Below are 24,029 nucleotides of genomic sequence, written 5' to 3' on the forward strand. Positions count from 1 at the left end.
GCAACAGCTGGTGCAATGTTAAGAGAACAGCCCCCATTGCATGTAGCCATGGCCTTCCCAAGATAGCATTATAAGGGGAGGGAGTGTCAATTATTGTGAACTCAATTTTTACCTTCTTGGTGCCAGTCTGCACCTCCAAACTTACTGCTCCTAGGGGCCACGTCGGTATTCCATTGAACCCGACCATTGGACCATTGAATTGTTCCAAATCATCTTGGTAAAGGCCAAGCTCTTTGTAACATCTGACATACATGATGTCACAAGAGCTGCCCTGGTCGATCAGAATTTGCTTTACCTGGCACTTTCTAATCTGGAGGGATATTACGAAGGCATCGTTGTGTGGATGCTACACCATCTCTAGGTCGTCTTCAGTAAATAACACCACTGGTGCCTGGTACTCGTCTGCCCTATGTCTATTTTGCCAGACCTGATACACATGTTACAAGTGTTTTACCTTCTGAGTTTCCCCACATATCTCGTTCTTATTGACCTTCAAGTGAATCACATTGATCACTCGAGGTCCGTTTGCTTGCAGTTACGGTGCTAGTGGAGGTGGTGCTGCCAGTGCTTGAGGCAGTCTCGCTTGCTCTTCCCTTGTCCTGGTTTCATCTACCAGGTCCCTTAGATGACCTTGTCTCACCGGGTCTTCCAGATGTGCCTTTAGGACTCTGCCCTCTTGAGATAGATGCCCATCCTTGTTGTGGTAGGCACAGTGTTTCCCCAGGCTTCTTCCCATAAATTCACCATGAAGCTTCTCTGGTGTTCTATAATAAGGCTGATTCCGGATTCTTTCCAAGACTTTGTAAACCGGAATTCAGTATACAGTTGTAACTGCCTATGCAGCCCTTAGTCCCGTCTCTTGCTTGTTGTATCCAGTGTTACCTCGGCCTTGCTTCGGCGAGCCGTTTCTCTTCTCTTGTTTTGACGCCTTTGTCTCTGGTGTGTCTTCCTCGGCTCTTGCATACTTCTCTATCCTGGCTATAAGTTCCTCCATACTCTTTGATAGTGTCTTTGCTAGTGATTTTCGAAGCAAACAATCATTTTTCAGGCCGTTCTTAAAAAACATGACCGCCACCTCTTAGTTGCATCCAGGTATTCGGTTGAACACCTCATAATACCTTTTGGCATAAGCCCTAAGGCTTTCATCCTTGTCAATTCTTAGAGTCATCAGGGAGTCCACCCTTAATGGCTGTAGTTTGTTTGTCACAAATCTAGCCACGAACATCTCAGCTAGGCCTTCCTAGCTTTTCACAGTTCCTTTCGGCAACTTGTGAAACCAGTTGATGCGATTTCCCCAAAGAATGAGCGGAATACTTTGCAGAGCAACGGCTCGGTCCCGGTGTATAGTGCCATTGAGTTCAGGTACAAGCCGACGTGAAAGTGAGGGTCAGACTTACCGTCGTATATCTGGAACCTCAGCATGTGGAACCTTTTTGGGGCCTCAAATCTGTCCAACTCCACCAAGAACGGCATTCTCGGTGTGACCAAAGAGGTTATCTCGGCATCTTGTCGCTTCCTTTAGAGGTAATCCCTCAAATCCTCTTTGGTTTGTCTAGGAGCTCGGCTATCAACGGATTTCAGTCTCTTTAGTGCGCTACTCCCAGTGTCGTTATGAGTCCTTTTGGATCTTTCTCCATTAGTTGCGTCGAAACAAAGTTCCTTCCCTTGAACATGCCGATGTTTTTTGGGGTCAACTTCTTTGGTACGATGCGTCCTTCGAGAATCTCCCTTCATTGACTCTCCTCACCCGACCTCCCTTGAAGGCCGGTGAGAGTGTTCTTTAGTCCTGGTGTGCTGGGGGACTACAGGGACTGTTTTCTGCTCCTCTTTCTGAGCATTGTTCTTGGCCTCCTTGTAACAGAGACGGTGGCTGCATGACGTTGTTTTGCATTATGAAATTGACGACCGATTACAGATCTGCTAATTTGTTCACCATTCCCTTCATCTCTCCGTCCCTCCACAGGCATCTATCTTTCCATACCTGGAGGTCATTCTCGTTATAATACCCGCCTCGGTTTGCCTTCTTTTGTGCGTTGCCCTCCTGGCCAATGTCCTTCTCTCGGGGGTTCTAATCCCAAGTTTTTTCGTTGTAGTTATCCTCCTCTACGTTAGGATCAATGTGCTTACCACTCCCAGTAGGGATGTCATCCTCTACCTTTTCTTTCTGTCCGTCGTTGGCCATCTATTCTTCTTTCTTTCCCACAGGCGGTGCCAAATTATGTGTGCTGTTTTCTGACCACACTACCAACCAGGTACTTAGCTGGAGAACACCGGCAGAATAGATTGCGCCCGAACGACCTGTAACAGAAAGATAAGACTCCGACGGTGGTTCTTCCACCTGGGGGCACTCCGACGATCAAGTCAATATTCAGTTATCTCTCAAAGATAATAATTAGTGTTTAACTCACTAGCCAGAATACAAAAAGCATACCTTAAACCCACGAGGGCGCCTTACTTTTATAGCCAACACTAACGTGATCCCTATAGAAGTCAAGCTTCAATAGACTCTGGCTTAATGCTTATCTTGGACTCTCAAATAGATAGAGATAAACTTTCTAAGAGTTTTATCTTTATCCAGACTGAGGCCTCCCCCATTTTATGACTCTTATAGTTTATCCGTTTATCTCGGATTCCGGTATCTCTGCAGATAATCTCGGCCTAGCCGATCACTTCGGCGCCATGACCAAGACACGTGATACCTCATCTGACACTTTGGTGCCACCTTGGCCACATATTATCATTCAAGAAATATGTCCCCACAGGTTTCACAACTTATGCTCTTTTCGATGTATTCTTTTTGTTTTTGTGTTTTCATGTTTTCATTTGTCTTACTGTGCCATAATAAAGCAACTGATCAAGCCAAAAGGACCACAATGAAGCGGCTGTGATTTGTTCCAAGGAAGTTGGGTCTGTGATGATACATACCCTCTCTACAACTTGTCCATTTGTCCGTTCATTGAGCAAGAATTTGATTGCCAGAGAAATAGACGGCCATATAAGCTTTATCTCCAGTATAAATGGAAGCCCAATGGGTCTGATTTGCCTAGGTATGATGTATATTTATTTATTTATCATATGAGCTCAATCATAAATGTAAAAAATTTAAGTTTACATTTAGTAGCGGGAAAATCTGAACTTAATCAATATACGTGATATATAAATAGTTGACTTTTGCGAGTACATAATATTTGCGTGGAGGATAGGATTAGAAGGAGGTAAAAGATAAAGGAGCTATTAAGACGTGCAACTCATTAAATAGTTCACACCATATACACGTTTATTTTAAATCATTAAATATTTACAAATTAATCTCAATCATTAAATAATTTAATTAGAAATATTGAATACCACTCCAACCAGTTACAATTTTCTTTACAAATTGTTTTATGTTCCACAAACCCTCTTCACTGTTTGCCCAAAACGCTTCTGTTCTTTAGACACGACTCCGAAGCTATTCGTTGCCATCGAAGACTATCCCGCGAACACAACCTTCCCTCAACTTCGCCTCAAGGTACCCCTCTCTCTCTCTCTCTCGCTTTGCAACTTGTTTCTCTCCCTTTCTCCATCTCCATTCTATGAAACCCTAGGTCGAAAGCCCCTTCTTCAAAACTGCCCCTTTCACCTGAACTCACTGGGTTGGTTTATAAAATTAGGAAAATATGATTTTAATAGGTTTAGGTTTTTTATCTTTGTTTGCTTTGGTAGTTGTTTTGATTCCATATATATATATATATATATATATGTGTGTGTATACACACTTGAAATTTGGCTTGAGTGTGTGAAATCTGATGCGTGGGTATGAGACTGTAATGTTTTATTTGTTAATTGAAATCTGTTTATGTTTCTAACAATTACTCTTGTGGTGGCTTGATTTTCCTATGAGAAAGAAAATTAAAGTGGATTGGATGTATTACCTTTAGCAATTTTTTGGGAATTGTGGAAAGTGAGAAACGAATGGATATTTTGATGTTATTGTGATATTTTGTTATTGATATATTATGACAAAATTATTTTGTTATTGATATAAATACACCATATATATACATTATATTTTTATGTTTCAATGTTAAATTACTAAGAAAGTGTTTGGTTGAAGGATTTGAGGAGGGATTTGGAAAGGGAAATGGAAAAGGTAGGTGAAATGTGAAAAAAATATACTTACATTTCACATAGTTTCACACACCTTTTCCCTTTCCCTTTCCAAATCCCTCCCCAAATCCCTCAACCAAACACAACATAAGTATCAGAAAGTGGTTGTGGATGGCAGAAAGTGTTTCACTATATAGTCTATTGGCTTCACATGACTATGCCATCTTGGTGCCTATGCACAAGCTGCTCAATCTACTGTCGTAGTTCTCTTTAACCACCTGAAGAACAGCTGTCCCTTTGCTCTCATCCTAAGTTGTACCTTAGCTTGACTCTTGTCTTGTTTCTGTTGCATTCAACGATCTAGCGTTGACATGCCCTTTCAACTCATCTTTCACAAGAACATCTATATTCATAGCTCCATTTTCAACTCATCGTTTACAAGATAGAATTTGCATTATGGGGATGCTTAATTTGAAGTAACTGTTAGAACTTGAGCATTCCTTTTCTGATACAAAATATAAGAACTTGATCCTTATTCTTCACACTACTAATTTAGCAGGTTGTGGACCCAAAAGAAAAGGAAATAGCAATTGTCACGCATAGTGGATTCTTGTTCCATGTCCAGTTGGCAATGATTGTCACCCTTTGATTAAAAAAGAAATTTCCAAGCAGTAAGTGCCCACGAAGCTTCTTTTAGTTGTGATTTTGGTACTCTTCGGAAACGAACCTGTAGTTTGCAAGATTGTCTTCTTTTCGTGTGGGTGGTCAAAATTTTTTTATTTTTAGGGGTGGGTGATTATCATTTGAACCTTTAAGTTCATTCAAAAATTACCCCTGAGATGGTTAATATTTTTCATTTTGCTTTTATTGTATAAATAACATGGATATTATTAATTTTTTAGCTTGAAATGCAGCCAAAAAGAGAAATAAAAAAAAAATGTCCATAGCTATAATTGTCCTTTTGGTGGAAATATAAAACTATGTTTACTTTTTTTTCCATACACATTTATTCACACACACTTCTATAGTTGCTTCACTGAATGACATTTGCAACATGTTTTTGTAGTTTTGCAAATTGTGAGATTCGCTCTATGGTCATTGTGGACAAAAGGTAAACTTTTTCATTCCGTTGCCTATGAATTCCTCTTAATTGTCAGTTTTCTTATTTGTGATTCTCATCTATCCTACAGCATGTCAGAAGCAGATCCCTCGACAACTAATTATCCAGGGAAGATTCCTCCAGACCACGATGCCCCTAGCGATGTTGTGGATGAGAAGAACTGAAGAAAGACATCCTCAATTCCCAATTTGCAGGGATAAAGAACTTCCAATTCATTAGCTTTAGAGGTATTGCTATGTTGAACTGAATAACCCCAACATGACAGTGGAACAACATTCCTAAAACACTTGCTCATAGAACTTGATGTAATGTATGTCATTCTGGGTTTAAAAGATTCAACAAGTTTGATAAAAATAAAAAATAATTTTTTTTTAAAAATGAGGTGGCTAGTAGAAGGCATTCTTTGGAGATGACGATTTATAGAATTATGACTTTTAAGTTTCTTGTGTGTAACTTAAATTAACATTTGGCCCTGCCTTTGTGAGTCACATCTTCACAATTTTGCACACCATAGTTTGCTGTGGCTTAAATGGACTGTTTATATTTATAAATAATAATAATAAATTATTTTGATTTAAAAGAGAGGGATGTTTTTTGTTTATGCTTAAATATTATCGACTTTCCAACAAATAGGCGAGAGTTTAGCTTTACATTTTTCAGTTCCCAATTGCACCTCGAGCATGGTTAAAAGTGTCATCTAATTTTGGCCCTCTTTCGATGTAGCATGGCTGAAAAGCACACCAACCTGTCATTTGAAATTGTGATGGGTTGCTTGACCTCGTTTCTTTTCTTTTCTTTTTTTGGAACCTGTTTTTTAATTAATTTTTTTTTTTTGGTTTAAATTTGATAATAATTTTTTAAAAGCGTAAAGAAAAAGCCATGAATTGTTTCTAAACGCCCTGAACAAACTGTGTTTTTTTTAAAGAAAGGGCCCTGAACTAACTTATTTGTTATAATTGTTTTACAGAGCAATGTTGTAATAACATTGACAATATTAAATTATACTCTAATTTCTTGACGATGCCACCAATGTATTCAATACTTGCATATTATAGTAACCCTATAATTCAATCATTTTCACTTTAGCATTTGTTCAGATTTCAAATGAACAATTTCAACTTTAAATTTGCAAATAGTTATTACAGTTGGATTTAAAATCCAAGGGAAATGATTGAAGCAGATAAGTTATATATGATTCTTGAATATCATTTTTGAACAACGAAATCTTCTGCATAAAATAAAGCTTTTTTAACCATATATTTGAAATCCATTCATAATAAATAACCTAAATTCTTTCATCTCTTTTTTATATATATAAATGTGAAACTTTAAGGCACAATCATTATACGATTAAAATCAAATGCATTCATTTCATATTCATAAATCCAAATGCAAACTTGAAATATTTTGAATATTTAGAGCTTAAATGTATACTTTGCCGAGCCAAAATGAATCTTCCTTAAGCAGGGGCTTATATAATTGAATTGACCCAATCTTATGCATAATGCATTTGTTTGAAATTCTAGTTTCAAGATAAGAACTAATTCCATCTTTGACAAAAATAATCGAAATTGAAGGTGAAAACAATGTGATAAGGCTCATACTTTTCAAGTTCTCCAAAGATTCCAAAGCAAATAAACCATGAGAAAGCACGAATTGAACCCAGGTTTCTCAGTTCCCCTTTAAAATGTCATAAAATGACAGGCTTTTTCTAGAGTTCCTGAAAATGCCAATGACCATTTTAAATTAGTAATATACTTGCAATATTACAGATAGGGGCCTATTTTGGGGTGAAATAGTAATTATATACCTCTACTATAGCAGCCAAGCACAAAATTGTAGCTTCACCCCATGGTCGGCCTATTAGTTGCAAACCTATTGGCAGTCTTCGCTTATCATAGCCAACCTGAACATTAGAATGTGCTGTAGAAGAATGAGAAACCGACTAGAGTACTTGTTCAAAATAACATTCTACTAATCTAGAGCAAGTGACAAGAGAAGCGGGACATTTGCATTGTTGAAATACGTAATACTGAAAAGGATGGAAGAAAAATATTGAACGCACAGCTGTAGTCATGCAAGCAAAATGTATGACTTTATATTTACTTGTGATTCTAGATTCTATTGACTGCTGCTGCAATACTAGAAGCCAGAGCTAACCTTGTTGAATTCAATTGACTGCTTATTTGTTCATTTGATTTTAATTAGTTTTTTTGAATTTATTTGTTTTGAATTGATAGCAAAGCACTGGTGGGTGTGCTAATTTATTTGTTTGATTTTAATTTATAGCAAGGCACTGGCAGTTGTGTTTTTTTGTTGATTTGTTTGATTTTAATTGCTAATAGGGTACGTACAAGTGTAGATACGATGGATGTCCATATTGACCCGGATGGACTTGTAGCACAAGAAAGACATGAGGAATGTTAAGTTAGAACTAAAACAAATGTGGAAAGCCTTTTGTGGTGAAGATTCTAAGAATTCAACTAGTTCTAATAATAGTGAGTAGGAATCTGATGGGTCCAACCATGATGACAGCCAACAAATGGACACAAACAATGATGGTTGACCAAACTTTGCAAGCAGTGTTATGTTTTTTTGCAAACAGTGTTACTTTTTTCAGCCCATTATTTGCGAACAGTGTTACTTTTTCTCCCTTTTATTAGAAAAAGAAAATTGTAAACAATGGCAGACTTCATGAATGGCTTATGTGATGGACAACATTTGGATGGTTTATGTGAACAATATTATTTAGGATGATGCTTCGTCATTTTGGATAGATATGTCCAACTAAATATTTTTTTGTTGCAATGCCAATGATGTATGTATAGGTTCTTGAAACTTATGAATACCAATCAACTACGCAGTGGATACATTGATTTCAATACTTATGATATTTAGGCACGGAATGTACTTGAAGGAGATAATTCGTTCCATTTCTTAGATGTTCTTTTTTTCTAAGTCGTTGAAGGATACATTAGGTTTTGCTTACTAACAAGGAATTTCGTGTTACTGCTTTTTGTAGCAAATATTGTCATTGTTCTTAGTATTTTTAAAATTTGCAAAGAACTACCATTGTGCGCCTTCTAAGTGGGGAGATGACATGAATCATCACTTCCTCTCCATTAACAATATGCTTTTCTTTTCTTTCCTTTTCTTGGATGTTTTTTTAAATAGAAAATTGAGAAAATTTATTAGTTATTTTGTTACTTTGCCAAGGACTTGTCCTCTTACTCTCCTGGCATTTGAAATGTGTATATGATATAGTATACATTAATGGCACAATTTTAGTTGGACATGAACTTATTATGCAAAAAAAAAAAAAAATTACATTGTACTATACATATAGCAATACATGGACTCGTACTCCTAATTTAATATGAAGATTTAATAATTTTAATAAAGGTAAAAGAGGAAATATCATTTTGCCTCTCATACTATCACTGAAAAATTAATTTAACCTCTGTTATTTTAATAATATTAATTTTACACTGAGCTTATTTGATTTTAGATTAATTTTACCCCCGCTGTTAGCTTCTGTTTATAATCCAACGAAAGTTGCTGACATGACAATGAAATTTGAAATTTTATTTTACCCTCCAAATTACCTATAAAATATCAATTAGATCTCCAAACTTTATTTTATTCAGAGAACTAATTGATGTTTTGAGTGTCACATGAGCAGCTTCTAGTTGATTATAGATCGTAATTGATGGTGGAGTAAAATTGATGCAAAATCGAATAGTTTAGATATAAAGTAGATATTATTAAGAGAACAACGGTTGGATTGTTTTTTGAGCTATTGTTTGAGGGAAAAATGATATTTTCTCAAAGTGAAATTTCAATAAAAAAAATTTTAAAAAAAATTATAGTTTGAGGAAAATAAAAAAATAAAAAGATATTCATAAATTTGCACAATTTCCTTTTTAACAAGTACTCTAGGCTCCATAAGGCTAGAAGGAAAAATAAAGATTGATAAGAACATCCTTTTTGGCACTAAGCTTTTTCGCAAATTTTTTTTTTTTTTTGATCGGCAAATGAAACTTTATTGATGAACGCAAACGTAATACATCAACAAAGAGGAGCTTGGAGCTAGACGGAGCTCCAACCTCCTCGTTGGTGAGAAACCAACGGAAAGACAATGAACAAAACCAAAAGAAACTGACCAGCTAAATCTGCTACAGCTAAATGAAACAAAGAACACTGGGTCTGCTTACAGAGGAACTTCGCCTAAATGAAACTATCTACAAACAGAGCTAATCAACACTGAATCTGCTAACAGAGCTGCACCCAGAAAGGCCCCCTTCAGAGAACAGCAGACAGCCATTACACAGAATCTGCTTACAGATTTGCCTGCTAATTGACGCACTGCCTGATCTGATGTAGGTTTGAGACAAGGTCATGGACTGAGTAATCAACCCTAAAGGACCACTTCAGCCACAGAGCAATCTGCAGTTTCAACCTCTCACTTAGACCTGCAAAATCTGGAGTAACCCCCTTAAATCTGCACTCGTTTCTTAACTTCCAAACAGACCACATCACTAGTGCTGAAACAGCCTGTCAAGCTTTGTGGACCCAAGACTTCGCTTTACTCCCAGACCACCATTGGAGCAAACCCTCAACAGAACCAGGGATGACCCAATGCTGATCCCACCAACTAGCCATGGCTGCCCAGCACTTCCAAACCTGTGGGCAAAACAACAGCACATGCTCCAACGACTCCACAACAGATTGACAAAAAACACACTGGGTCTCTGCATTGGGAGGGAGAACCCCGATCCTCTGAAGGTAGACATAAGTCTTAATGCGGCCTCTCCAAGCAAGCCAGCATAGGAACTGCATCTTGGGAGGTGCCAGGCTTACCCACACCCCAGCTGGCACTCTCAATTCAGGACCTATATTTGCACCCCGCCAACTCCACACCGATGATGTTGAGAACTTACCAGATGTTGATGCAAGCCAAGAGCAAGAGTCTTCAGATCCAATTCTAAGATCAGGAGATGAGTCTAGGAGTGCAGTCAGCCTCTGCAGCTCCTCTTCCTCCCATGCCAACAATCTCCTTCTGAACTGGAGCTGCCATACCCCGAGTTTCTTTTTGGCACTAATTTGCTGTAATGTTCCATCCTTCTCAGTAGATAGACTGAACAGTCTAGGATACTCCTCTTTCAGGCTTCTACCATTGAGCCAAGCATCCGACCAAAACTGGATCCTTCTCTTGTTTCCCACTGATAGCTTGAAGTTCTGGGAATAAAACTCACCCAAAGACTGGTTAGTTAAATTGAGCTGCACAATATCCTTCCACACAGTAGACACCCCATCTGTGTTGGACAAAGTTGGTGCCCAATCCCCTCCAAAACGCCCATACCTTGAGCAAACAACTGATTTCCATAAGGTTTTATCCTCTGACCCAAATCTCCACCACCATTTTAACAACAAACAATTGTTCACCTCGCCCAAATCCCTCACACCCAAGCCCTCTTGACTTTTATTCTTAGTTACCTCACCCCAATTAACCAAGTGTACACACCTCCCATCCTTTGCTCCTCCCCACAAGAAATTTGATTGAATTTTTGCTAAAGCCTTAGCAACCCCCTTAGGCATCTTGAAAATAGATAGAAAGTAAGTAGGCAAATTGGGTAGAACTGATTTAATTAAAGTCAAACGCCCAGCAAAAGACAGCAGCTTACTCTTCCAAGAGGACAACCTCTTGCTCACCTTATCCAGTATTGGGTTCCAAGTGCTCTTCCTCTTTGGGTTAGCCCCTAGAGGCAAACCTAAAAAGTTGAAAGGTAAGTTCCTCAATTGGCAATTCAGTCTTAGAGCTAGACCCAAAATTTCATCTTCTTGGAAGCCCACTCCGCATATAGCGCTTTTGTGATAATTTATTTTTAATCCAAACAACACTTCAAAACACCTCAACACCCTTTTAATATTAAGCACCTCCTCATGATCGCCTTCACAAAACACTATAGTATCATCTGCAAACTGGAGGTGAGAAATACGCAAATCATTACCTCCCACAGAGGCTCCTCTAAACAAGCCCTTCTCTACCGCCCTTGCTAGTAAGAGGTTAAGAGCTTCCGCTGCAATTATAAACAAAAGAGGTGATAGGGGGCCGCCCTGCCGAAGCCCCTTCTGAGGCTGGAATTCCTCTATAGGAGAGCCATTAACCAACACTGAAACCCTGGCTGTAGCAATGCAACTCCTCATCCAAATTATCCATTTCTCTCCGAAACCTAGATTATTCATCATCGACCACAGAAACTCCCAATTGAGTGAGTCATAAGCTTTTTCAAAGTCCAATTTTAGGATAATGCCTTTCTTCTTCGATCTTATCCAAGCATCTACAACCTCATTAGCTATTAGCACACCATCTAGGATTTGCCTCCCACACACAAGAGCGGATTGAACCTCGTTGATCACTACTGGCAACACTCTCTTAAGCCTCCTTGAGAGCACTTTTGCCAAAATTTTATAGACCGAGCTCACCAAACTGATAGGTCTATAATCCCCCAAGCCTATGGGATTAACCTTCTTAGGTATAAGAACTATGAAAGTGGATCAACATATTAAACTAACCCAATTTGGTAGTATTTTGTAGATGATTGAAGAAGCATATTAGTTTTTGGGTTTCAATTTGTATGGAATTTATAGTGTTACTTAAGATTGGTGTGATGAAACTATTTATGATATTTAAATGTATCACATTACTCCTAGTTGTTACATTTACAATTCATGAAAAATTTCACACATGTTCCAAATGTTAGTGGGGAAACTATTTAAAAAACTGGGTAATTAATATTGTGGATCTCACAATTATTTATTTATTGAGTATTATGAAATTATGGTTAAAATAAGATAAAGTGCAAATTACAAAAAATTCCCAGAATTTGGGGCATGAAACAAAATAAATCTTAAATTTTTAATTTTGTCAATTTAAACCTTATATTTTGAATTTATTTTCAATCTAATCATTCACCTATTTTAGTTAAATAAAATAGATGAAAAAATGAATATTTTATTCATTAAACTCATGAAAACGGGTATTTTATACATTTTGTATATATATTGAGTTTAATAACTAAAATACTCTTTTTCTGCTAGTTTTATTTAACGAAAATAGGCTAATGTTTAGGTTGAAAACAAATCAAACGTTTACGATATAAATTGACAAAATTAAAAACTTAGAATTTATTTTGTTATAAGACTCAAACTCTATGTTTTTTTTTTTAATTGTAATTGTAGATAAAAGATGAGATAGAATTTGAAATACAATTTTTGGCAATTAATCGCGGGTGGTTTTACTATCTGTTTATTATTTTCTTTACCTTTTTGGTGAGGGCCCTTTGCCATCTCCTCTGTGATGGTGGTTCTTAAGCCAATTTAAATTGGGTTAAGTTCTTTCCAGACTCGCTTGTTGGGAATTTTCGAAAATAAAATGGGTTAATTTTTTTCAAATCTTTTTTTATTTTTTTGAAAATGTTCTTTTAAGTTTTATGACTTATCCCATATTAAAAATATGGTAATCTGGTGTAAACAATCTTGCGGGGACAAATACTATCTTTTAAAAGTTACATTCATAATGCGACTGGCGTTGTTTGGGATGACCTAAATAAGTGTACTTTTTGTCTTTTTATAAAAAGATGTGCAGAAAAGTAGAGAGGTGATGTGATGAAAAAAAGATAAAAAGATAAAAAGATGAATTATTTGGGATTTCCCAAACTTGGCCATAATCTTTGAATATTTTACATCAATAAATTCATTTTTTTTTTTTTTTTTTTTTTTTTTTTTTTTTTTTTTGCGAGCTGAGATTCAATAGCTCTCCATTCAATTATTAATAGTACTGCACGTGTGACCAAACAAACACCAGCCTAGGCAGGATTAAGAAAAAAATCTTACGGCATAAGCCTCAAAATTACCATTTTAGTCCCCGTATCTAATCTCACCAAACAACATTCACTAGAATAAAATAAAATGAAATGAAATATTCGCTCGTCGGCTTCTCTATAGGATGAATAATTATTTAAATAAAATGAAATGAAATATTCTTTCATCTTCTTCTCTATAGGATGAATGATTATTTACTTACAATAGAGAATGGTGATTTCTTTTTCCGGAGTATCAAAAACAAGAAGAAGAAAAAAACTACAGTGACTTAATTGGGCCTAGTGGTGTAGGCTTGAGATTTAAGAATTTGCTCCATTTTTAAGTGTCAGGTTTGAAACTTCTTAGGTGTTATCAACTCTTGTGTTAGGTCAGTCCATATAAAACTTTGCTCTAATTTTAATTGGGCCCCCATTAGTGGATAGTGAGATTAATTCCCAGAGACTAGTCGAAGTGCGTGCAAACTGGCCCGAACACCTTAAGTTATAAAATAAAATAAAATAAAAAATAGAGAATGACAACTTCATTTATAATTTACTTCTCATCATTTTTTTCGGTCAACAAAATACAAAAATAAACATTATAATAAAATAATTATTCAATTTCAAATCATTCTAATAAATCCAATGTTACCCAATCTGGTATTGTGGGTGCAGATTTAACGGTGAGGATTTGTTGAGGAGAATAAGGGGAAAGAAAATAATGTTTGTGGGGGACTCTCTAAGCCTGAACCAATGGCAGTCACTAACATGCATGATTCATGCTGCTGTGCCCGATCGACACTTCTCCATTCTACGGAAAGACGATCTCTCCACCTTTACCTTATAGGTTCGCACTCATTTTTATTTTTTTTAAATTTTTTATTGGCAAAATAAAATTTTTATTATCTCAAAATAAATTTTTTTTTTTTAAAAGAAAAACCCTCAGAATTTGACACTTCTACCAAAATAAACCTTAATTTTTAATTTTGTTAGTTTAAAGTCTAATTTTTTTAATTTGTTTTCAATATAAACCACCAGTCTAATTCCGTTAAGTAAAATCAATAAAAAATTGATATTTTAATTATTAAACTCAATATATATGTACATAAAATGTTTAAAATTCTCTTTTTCGTTGAATTTAATAACTTAAATATCATTTTTCTATCGATTTACTTAACGAAAATAAGTCGATCGTTTATATTGAAAATAACTCAAAAGAAAAGAGTTTAAATTGACAAAATAAAAAACTAAGGTTTTATTTTGTTAAAAAGGTCAAACCTGAGGGGGTTTTTTTTTTTTTTTTTTTGAAATAATTTTCCGTAAAAAAATATAATGATGTAATAAAGGCTTCGGTTTTATTTTTGTCTTTTATTTCTTGTCGAGTATGCATTAGGAAGAATGTGAACAAGTGAAAATTTTGTGGTGGGAATTGCAGGAATATAATATATCTGTGATGCTATCTCGTAATGCATTTCTAGTGGATTTGGTGAGGGAGAATATTGGAAGAGTTTTAAAGCTGGATTCCATTGAAAATGGCAAATCATGGAAAGGGGTAGACATGCTTATCTTCAATACTTGGCATTGGTGGCTTCATAAGGGTAGCAGACAACCGTGAGTTTCTCAATAATAATAAATAATAAAATAAAATAAAAAATATTTTGCACATCTATGTGATGGCTGATTAATAATTTAGTATTACACATTTCATAACATGAGCAAATTGTATTGAGGTCATGTTTATTTGGGTAAATTAGATTAGGTAGGATTAGTAGTCATAGAATTATCAATTTTTTTAAAATGGAGATAAATTATACTTTGCACTTTTACATTTTGTACTAAATCTCACTTTGGCCCATATACATGAAATCATGACAATCAATCCGCCGCACTTCTGTTCAAATCCTATTTTGGTTTCTACATATAAAATTGTGACAGTCAAATCCCTGTAATTTTAGTAAAATTTCACTCTAGTCTCTATACAATTGCCAATGTCCCTTTATGTTACTCAATTGTTTAAATCTTCAACAGAATCTAATCATGTGATAAGAATGTGACTGCGACATGAAGATAAGAAAGGAAAATCATCTACATTTTCTACCAATACACACCAAAATTTATTACATCAAAATATGACTGTATTAGGCTAAAATAAAACACAAATTGTGAACAATTAAGAAGAAGGACTAGGTTTTGTATAAATTGAAATCATGAAACTTTTTTTTTCATGAAAACACAGTTTTCTATTTATTCATCTTTCTTTCTCTTTAATTTCTTTGTCGCAATTTTTTTTTTTTTATTTCAAAAACTCTACTTTATTCCATTTTTGTCTCAATTTTTACCATACGAACATATATATTTATATATATAATATTATACAACTCACATGTGTTTATCACGTAGGACAAAGTATATTGGTAGGAAACATGAATGATTTTCCTCTTTTACCCTCATTTTGTAGTTACATTTTTGTCACATGATTGAATTTTGTTAAAGCTTTAAAAATGTAGTAACATGAGAGGGACATTAACAATTGTTTAAGGATCAAAGTGAGATTTCAATAAAAATGCAGGGGGTTGACTGTCACAATTTCATGTGTAGGGACCAAAGTAGGATTTGACCAGAAGTGCAGAGGGTTGACTGTCATGATTTCATGTGTAATGGCTAAAGTGAAATTTGGTACAAAGTGCAGGGGCGTAAAGTGTAATTTACCCTTAAAATTGTATATATTGTCGCATATTTGAATTGACTCCAGATTATGAAAAATGATTGACAAAATTTTATAAATTTTATAATTTTACTAGTTAGTTTGAACCACTCTTTAATGTCTCATTTTTTATGCCATCTCACTCTTGGGACTTAGTAATCTCTAAGGGTGCAACTTGGGCGGGCTCAATCCGAGCAACTCATGTCCAGGCCAAGTTTTTTTATAACATGGGCAACAATATCTTGTAATTTAGACAGGCCTGAGCAGATTTTTTATGCTCAAATTGTGATTCGAGCCATGCCTGGGCAGATTCAGTGGCTAACCCGAGCAATCCAAACCCGAATTGCATTTAATATATTATATAAATTATATAATATATGTATAAAATAAATTAAATAGCTAGCCTTGATTTTTTTTTTTTTTTTGGCTGGTCTTTGGCCCTTGAATTAGCATCTTTTATTTGAACCATTAGATTAAAACTAAAAACAAAACCCTACATTATCTATTCTTTCTTCCCTTTCTCTAAGGCTCTTGTGATTAGGATGATGTTTAAGTTTGTTATATGGACTAATTGACTTATGTATATAATCAAGCACTATTTGTTGCATGAAAATTCAAAAGTTGTTTGTTGTCTTGTGAAATTCGGGCAATTCGGGTTAACCCAAGTTCGAATTATGAAGCTTGGTTTGGGCTTGGGCAGCCATGCTCGGGTTGATGGTCGGGCTTGGGCAGGCTTGGACACTTCCAAACACAATTCGGGCTAGGCTTGGGCAAACCTCCAATCCGACCGAACCCGCCCGAGTTGCACCCTTAGTAATCTCCACATACACTACAACATCTAAGAGTTTTAAAAATTAAATATTTTGGTCTCTAAAGTGAAAATTTTGTTGCAAAAGATATTTAGGGACCAATTTCATTCGTCATGAGGATAGTCACTAAAAGGCCGTCTCGAAAAGTCAAAAATAAGGTTTTTAGCAACAAAATTTTGAAAATATCACTAATAAATAGACTTTTAAGGACAAAATAATTTGGTCTCAAAATAGTTTACTTTTTGAGACAAAAAATTTCATCCCAAAAGGGTAATAATTCATCACTAATATCCAATTTTTATTGCTAAAAATATAATAACGACACTTTTCGTTACAAAATTTTTTTATTCCTAAAAAATAATTTTGTCCCTGAATTTTAGTCTCTAAAATCTTAATTTTTTGCAGCGATAAGGGGATATCATATTTAGGGGACCTATTATATTAGTCTAAACATTAACTTTCTTATTTCAGTTGATTATATATTTTGTTAGATTATAAATCCAATCCTAAGATTGTGTTTATCTATACAAACAGCCACATTATACTCTTCTCTTCTATCAGTGAAACCATAAACTTAGACAATATTACCGAACCATGCAAATTTACCTATCATGTCTTCTTATTTATGATTGACATTTTAGCTATATTGTGTAGTTTATTTCCCTATACATTTGCTCACCGACATTATGGGGGTGTTTGGTGCAGCTTTTTTAAGCCAACTTATGGCTTCTGGCTTTTAAAAAGTTATTTTGGACTGTTTGGTTAAACTTATTTCAAACAGCTTCTGATTCTAACAACTTATTTTAAGTCAAAAAAGCTGATTCTGAGAAGCTGCTCACCCCTTGCTTCTGATTATCAGCTTCTGCTGTGGACATGTTAATTCACGGTTATACTTTTAGATTTTTTTATTTTTTATTTTTTTAAAAATAGAAAAAGACTCAAATGGACTATTAAATATTATTATTATTTTTTATGAAAAATGTAGACAAATAGTGAATAATAAAAAATAAAAATTAATTGAAAAAGCTACTTCACAGCTTATTTAATAAACACTACTCAGCAACTTAAATCTATAATCCAACAGCTATACCAAACAGATTAACCGCTTCTGATTAAAGTCATAATCTATAATCTGTTAAGTTATAATCTATAATCTGTTTTAACAGCTACACCAAACACCACCTATGTACCATCTTCTCATAGCTTGAAAAGCTTCAAAATAGGTGGTGAAATTTTGATTTTTTAGTCTTTGTCTCACTGAAAAAGACAAGACTAGCTGTTTCATCTATAGCAACCATACACATTTCTCTTACTCGCATGTCTATATGACATCATTGTCGCATTGAAAAACTATTTGAAAAGTAATTTTATGTAATGGTTTGTTGTGTTTCAGATGGGATTACATTCAAAAAGAAAATACAATTTACAAAGACATGGATCGTTTGTCTGCATTTAAAGAGGGATTAACAACATTGTCAAAGTGGGTGAACTCTAATATTAATCCTTCTGTCACCGAAGTATTCTTTCAAGGCATTTCACCTACCCATTAATATTATGAGTAAGTCCTCAATTTTCAAATATTTTTTATATATTAATAATCACCTAGTAATCGGTGAGTAACATTTTACTTACTAATTTTACATCAATTATTGACTTGAAATTATCAAAAGCAATCAGCCAACATTAAAATCGTACCATTTGCTAAGAAATATCAAATTTGCAAGGACAAATGTACATATGAAATTTTAGCTTATTTTATTTTGGATTTTTGTTTGTTGAGCAGTGGTAAAGAATGGAACGAGTCCAACTCAACGACTTGCAAAGGGCAAACACAACCACTAAGTGGTTCATTATATCAGGGGGTTTACTATCACAGCTGAGAAAAGATGGGCATCCATCAATTTATGGCATTGGTGGAAATAAGGGAAATGATTGCAGTCATTGGTGTCTTGCTGGTGTTCCCGATACTTGAAATTTGCTCTTATCTGCAATTCTTGTTTCTAGTTGATTATATACAAAATTATAACTTATCCATATGGGACCATTTGATGTGATCTGCCAACCAACTTATTTTATAGTGTGTTAAAATTTGAATTTGTTAAAAAAAAATAAAATAAAATAAAATAAAATAATAATAATAATAATAATAATAATTTGAAAATTAACTAAGTGTATATATTCATTTTTTATGATTAAATATTAAAATGAAAATGGATCCTTTTGGCAAATATTTATTCTTTTTCTTTTCATTTTTTCTGTCTCAACTTAAAAAAATAAAACAATTCTAATTCTTTCAATTTGAAGATTAAAATATGACTTTAAATAGTTCGGGATAAGCTATCCTTTATACTTTCAACTCTCTATACCTCTCTATATTTGTTTTGTAGTGCTCAATTTGGATCCGTACCGATAATTTGAACTGTTTTTCTCGTATAAGCTTCATAATAAAAGGTCAACAATGCAAAAAATGAATTTCATCATAAAATTATGAACTTAAAAAAAAAGCACATTTTATTTTATAAAATAATGACAAATGTGATTGTAAACTTATACCATCCATTTTATAAAGTAAAACATTTTTTGTTCCTATATTTATAATTTTCTGATGAAACTTATTTTTTTGTATGAATGACTTTTATTACGAAACTTACGAAATAGACGGTTCGGATTATCAGTTCAGGTCCGAATCGGGACCTACAAAAAGGGTATAGAGAGGTATGAAGAGATAAAAGTATGGAAAGAAGTTTATCCCAAATACTTCTTGGTGTAATCATTTCTATAGAAAAATATGAAGGTTTTATATGTTTAATAGAAAGCTCGTTCAAACATATAAAAAAGCCAAATTAAGTACAAATAACAAATGCTCCTTATCCGTGCTAATAAATGTAAATGATCCCAATTACATATTTTAAGTACTGATAGAGATCATAGAAAAATTTAGCTAAAATTAAGAACTCCATTTTATTTTATTTTTTTCAATTTTGGGTCAAATTCTTTTCTTTAAAAAAAAAAATTGGAGGCAATTATGAAAAAAAAAAAAATCACTAAATATGAAAAAAAAAGAAAAAAAAAAGAAAGAAAAGCCAAATTTTATGTACAAAAATAGAAAGAAAGAAAAAAACTACAAAAAATAGTTTGAAAGAAGGTCCATCTTGTCTCCAGCGGGAGATCAAGATTGGACCATCTAGTCCAGCTAGTGGGCTCACTTTATAGTTCAATTTCAATGATTTGAACTGTTTATATTTTAGGGTTCGTCGAACACATTGTTAGGTCCCTTAGTCATGTCAATCCTGCGAACAAACTTGAGTTGTTGAGTTGTAATTTTCTATTCTGTTTTATATTGCTCGCTCGAGCGAAGGAGTCCTCGTTCGAGCGAAGAGTGCGTCTATAAAAAAACTTGAGAGTGATGAATGTACACTCGAGCGCAAGTTGCGTGGCTTGAGCCAAGCCACTTATGGAAATCACGCGAGATAAGTTCCTCGTTCAAGCGAGAGAGTATTCGCTCAAGCGATTTTCACAGTTCCAGATTTCAGTAAGTATCTGTTTTACTCCTAAACTAGGATTAGGTTTTGGAGATCTACTTTAAGGTTTTCTAAGGTTTTCTTTGAGAGCAGTTTTCTAGTTTTCCTTGATATTTTTGAGTGAGTATTCAACCTATGATCTGAGATACATACATCAAGAAATAGGGATGACAATTTGAAACCTGCCCGACAGGGACCCGACCCCCCGACCCCGAATGGGACGATTTTTTTTCGAAAAAAACTCCCCACGGGCCGGGGATGGTATTAAAAAATAAATCCCCGATCATTTTCGGGCTGGGGACGGTGATACCTTCCCCAGCCCTGGAACCGCCCCGGCCCCGTCCCCGTCCCCGTCCCCGTCCCTCGTCCCCTATCCCCGTTTGCCCCGGTATGAAATTACAGTTATACCCCTCCCTATATATACATGTTTCCTTGTCTCAAGTATGAAAAGCTCCCATCTGGACTCAGTTTAGTCTTTCTCTCTCTTTCTCTCTCTCTCTCTCTCTCTCTCTCTCTCTCTCTCTCTCTAAAACCCTCCCCTCCCTCCGATGTCCCTCCCTCCGACCTCCATCACTGCCTCACACCGATCTCCCTCCTTTCGACCTCACTGCCTCACCCCGATCTCCGTCATTGCCTCCCTCCGATCTGCGTCTGGGATGCTGATAGTCGTCCTCGACGCCGATCGTTCTCTCTGCGATACCGATCCTCGTCCTCGACGCCGATCCTCATTCGTCGTTCAAACAGATTTTTGTATGTATATGTATATATACAGATTTTTTATTTTTATTTTTTATGTGCATGTATGTATACAGATTTTGTATTGTTGAAACAGATTTTTTTTTTTTTTTTTGAACGAAAACAGATTTGTACATGTATGGTGTTATTGAAACAGATCTGTTAGTGTATGTATGTATACATGTATAATGATGATGTTGTTGTCGATGTTGTTGATGGTATTGTTGAACAGAACAGATTTGGGCTGGGGAATTTTCGGGGTCGGGGAAACCCAACCCCGAAAACAGTGATAGGTTCCCCGTCAGGGATCGGGGCCGGGGACGGGGAGATTTTCTCAATCAGGGATTGGGGACGGGGAGGGTAATCCCCGGCCCCGCCCCGCCCCATTGTCATTCCTATCAAGGAGTTTGTTTCTTCATAATTAAGAGTGTTCTTCTTCGGTGGATCCGAAGATTCAAGCGTGGAGCATCAAACGAGTTTGATACTGTGTATGGTCGTTAATTCGACATTAGAAGTTGTAGATTCAACTTCATACTGATCAATTCCGAGACAAAGGCTGTGGTGAAAGAGTTACAAAAGGTTTGAAGACAAATTTGATGCGTTTGGTAATTTGTTGGTTATCTTTTAATCTTTCTTTCTTCAGTAGTGGATTGATTAGTGGTGTTTTGCCCATGGGTTTTTTTATCACAATTGGAGGTGCTTCAATTGTGATTTTTCTGCATAAAAATCGTTTGTGTCGATTTATTATTTTTCGAAAACAACAATCTAAACCACTTTCGTAAGTGCTTGTTGATTTAGATTGTGTGTTTTGAATAATTGAAAATTGGTGGAATTAAATCTTTATCTAATCACGAATCACTTAGGATTTTCACACATCATCCATCTAAAAAATCAAGTCAATTGGATAGCATAAACCACGTTTTTGAATCAGTTTTGTAAAATAAAACTAGACGGTGAGAAAATAAACGATTCATGTAGAACTAATCCGAACACGTAGTTACCGTTATCCGATCAACTAAATTTTTTACATGAATAATGTGCTAGCCAAACTAAACAGTCCAATTTTGATCTCTAACAGCCAAACCCTAGAAGAAAGATCTAGTTAAAATTTGATCATGTTTCGAAAGTAGATATCGCCATCAATGAACTTCAATGTCTTGCATCCAATCTGACACTTGAAAATGAAGGAGTTGTATTAGGAATCCCAAATAATTTATTAAATTTTTTATCAAACATTTTATATGGGTGTCTGATCCACACACATGTGGATTTGTGTGAATCTCACACCCATGTAAGGGGCTTGATAAAAAATTTGATAGATTATTTGGGATCTATAATATTTTTTGAAAATGAAGTGATTTGATCGAACGGTCAACATTGAATTGGGTAGAACCTAATCGCCACATCCACTTAAAGTTTCAAGATATCATTTGGTGGACTATCCACTAAAACTAAAATGATAATCCGAATAATTCATTTTATACTTAATAAAAAAATAATTTTATTAGATATCATTGAACACATAAATAAATTATATTTGATTTTTAAATAGACGATACCTATGAGTTTAAACATAAACCATTCATTCTATATAACAAAATACGATTTATTCATTTATTTGTCAATATTCAATGAAATTGATTTTTTATACAGACAATTTTCATTATTATGTTTATAAGATAAACAGTTTGGATAATTGTTGTGGGCCTGGAATGGGGCTCAAAAAATAAAGGGGCACTTACCAATAAGTCTCATACACAAAGTTCAAAATCCATCTAATTACAAAACAAAATACTTGCACCAATTAGTCTTACATATTTTTAATTGTTACCAAAAACTCTCTTTTTTTTCTTTTTTTTTTAATAACTTTAAAAATGTCGTTACATCCAACGACGACCGTCAAACTCACTGAAGACTCGTCAAAATATTCAACATCACTGGGGAATTGCCAGAGCATCACCGAAAGTTCGTCAAAGTGTTTTGAGCATCGCCGGAAGTTCGTCGGAGTGTTCTGAACGTCACTGAAAAAAGTCATGAACATCATTGGAGACTCACCGGAATATTCAAAATATTTTCGGGAAAAAAAAAAGAATAAATGGAGAAATTATAGTTAAAAAACATAACAACAACAAACAACAATGTGAAAAAGTATATGTTATTTTTCAATTTTTGTAGGGTTTAAGAAAATAATTTCTAATATTGATCAAACTAAAAAGTACGCTTTGAAATTATAAAATGTTACAGCTTCAAAGCATTATTCTATTAAGCTAGAAAACATATTATGAAACTGTAAAATTTTACAGTTTTAACGCATGATTCATTTAAGCACCAATTGAAACTGTAAAATTTTATAGTTTTCCCCGCTTGTAACTAAAACTTAAAAACAACTTATTCAGAATTTGAAATTTTTCTCCATTAAAACAAAAAAATAGACGTGTGTAACAGAGAAAAGGTAGAAAAATTAAGAAATCGAAGGGAAGAATAGCTATAGAAATAATATTATACTCCGGCAACTATTTTTGGTTTAAATCTAGTCGGATCTCAAGTAGATATACTCAGATTTGATGTAGATCTGAGTAGATGTACATTAGATTTGAGTAGATTTACTCATCTTCTTCGCCGTCAATAAAGATGAAGTAACGAGTTGATGTCGGTGGTTGGTAGTTGCCGGTGAACCCCAATTAATAGTAGTCGTCAGTCACCGGTAACTATATATTACAACAAGAATGATAATATAGAAGGTGTGATCACTGGTCGTCGGACATGACAAAAAGAATGAGAGGAAAACGCTGAAAAAAAACAGAGAGAGGAAAACGTAAAGAATAAGAGAGAGAGAGAGAGAGAGAGAGAGAGAGAGAGGAAAACGTGTAGGACTTTTGGATCCGCTCAAAAAATTGTTAGATTAAATAGTGCACACATATTTCAAACAGGACCTACGAATAATTTTTCCAAAAATAAAGTATAAAGGATAATGGTACGGAGATGAGTTGTTCCCTTAAATTAAATCACCCCATTCACTGCTAGAACTGGAAAGAAACCTTCCCCATTTTCATATATTTTTTTATACAATTCAATACATTTTCTATAGATTTTCAACGCTCACACCTATTTTAAAGGCTGTTTTTAAATCAAAATTTTCAAATGATCTAGTAATTATAAATGTTTTAGAACAAAAAACAAAGAAATTTG

The 24,029-nt window shown here is 34.8% G+C and overlaps 1 pseudogene; it reads left to right on the forward strand.

Moving 5' to 3' along the window:
• The first annotated feature begins 2,873 nt into the window (after positions 1 to 2,873).
• LOC114284815 (protein trichome birefringence-like 41) lies at positions 2,874 to 18,592 on the forward strand (annotated as a pseudogene).
• The last annotated feature ends 5,437 nt before the right edge of the window (positions 18,593 to 24,029 follow it).

Source organism: Camellia sinensis, chromosome 7, assembly GCF_055761805.1.
Source record: "Camellia sinensis isolate YWXY chromosome 7, ASM5576180v1, whole genome shotgun sequence".
Classification (NCBI taxonomy): domain Eukaryota; kingdom Viridiplantae; phylum Streptophyta; class Magnoliopsida; order Ericales; family Theaceae; genus Camellia; species Camellia sinensis.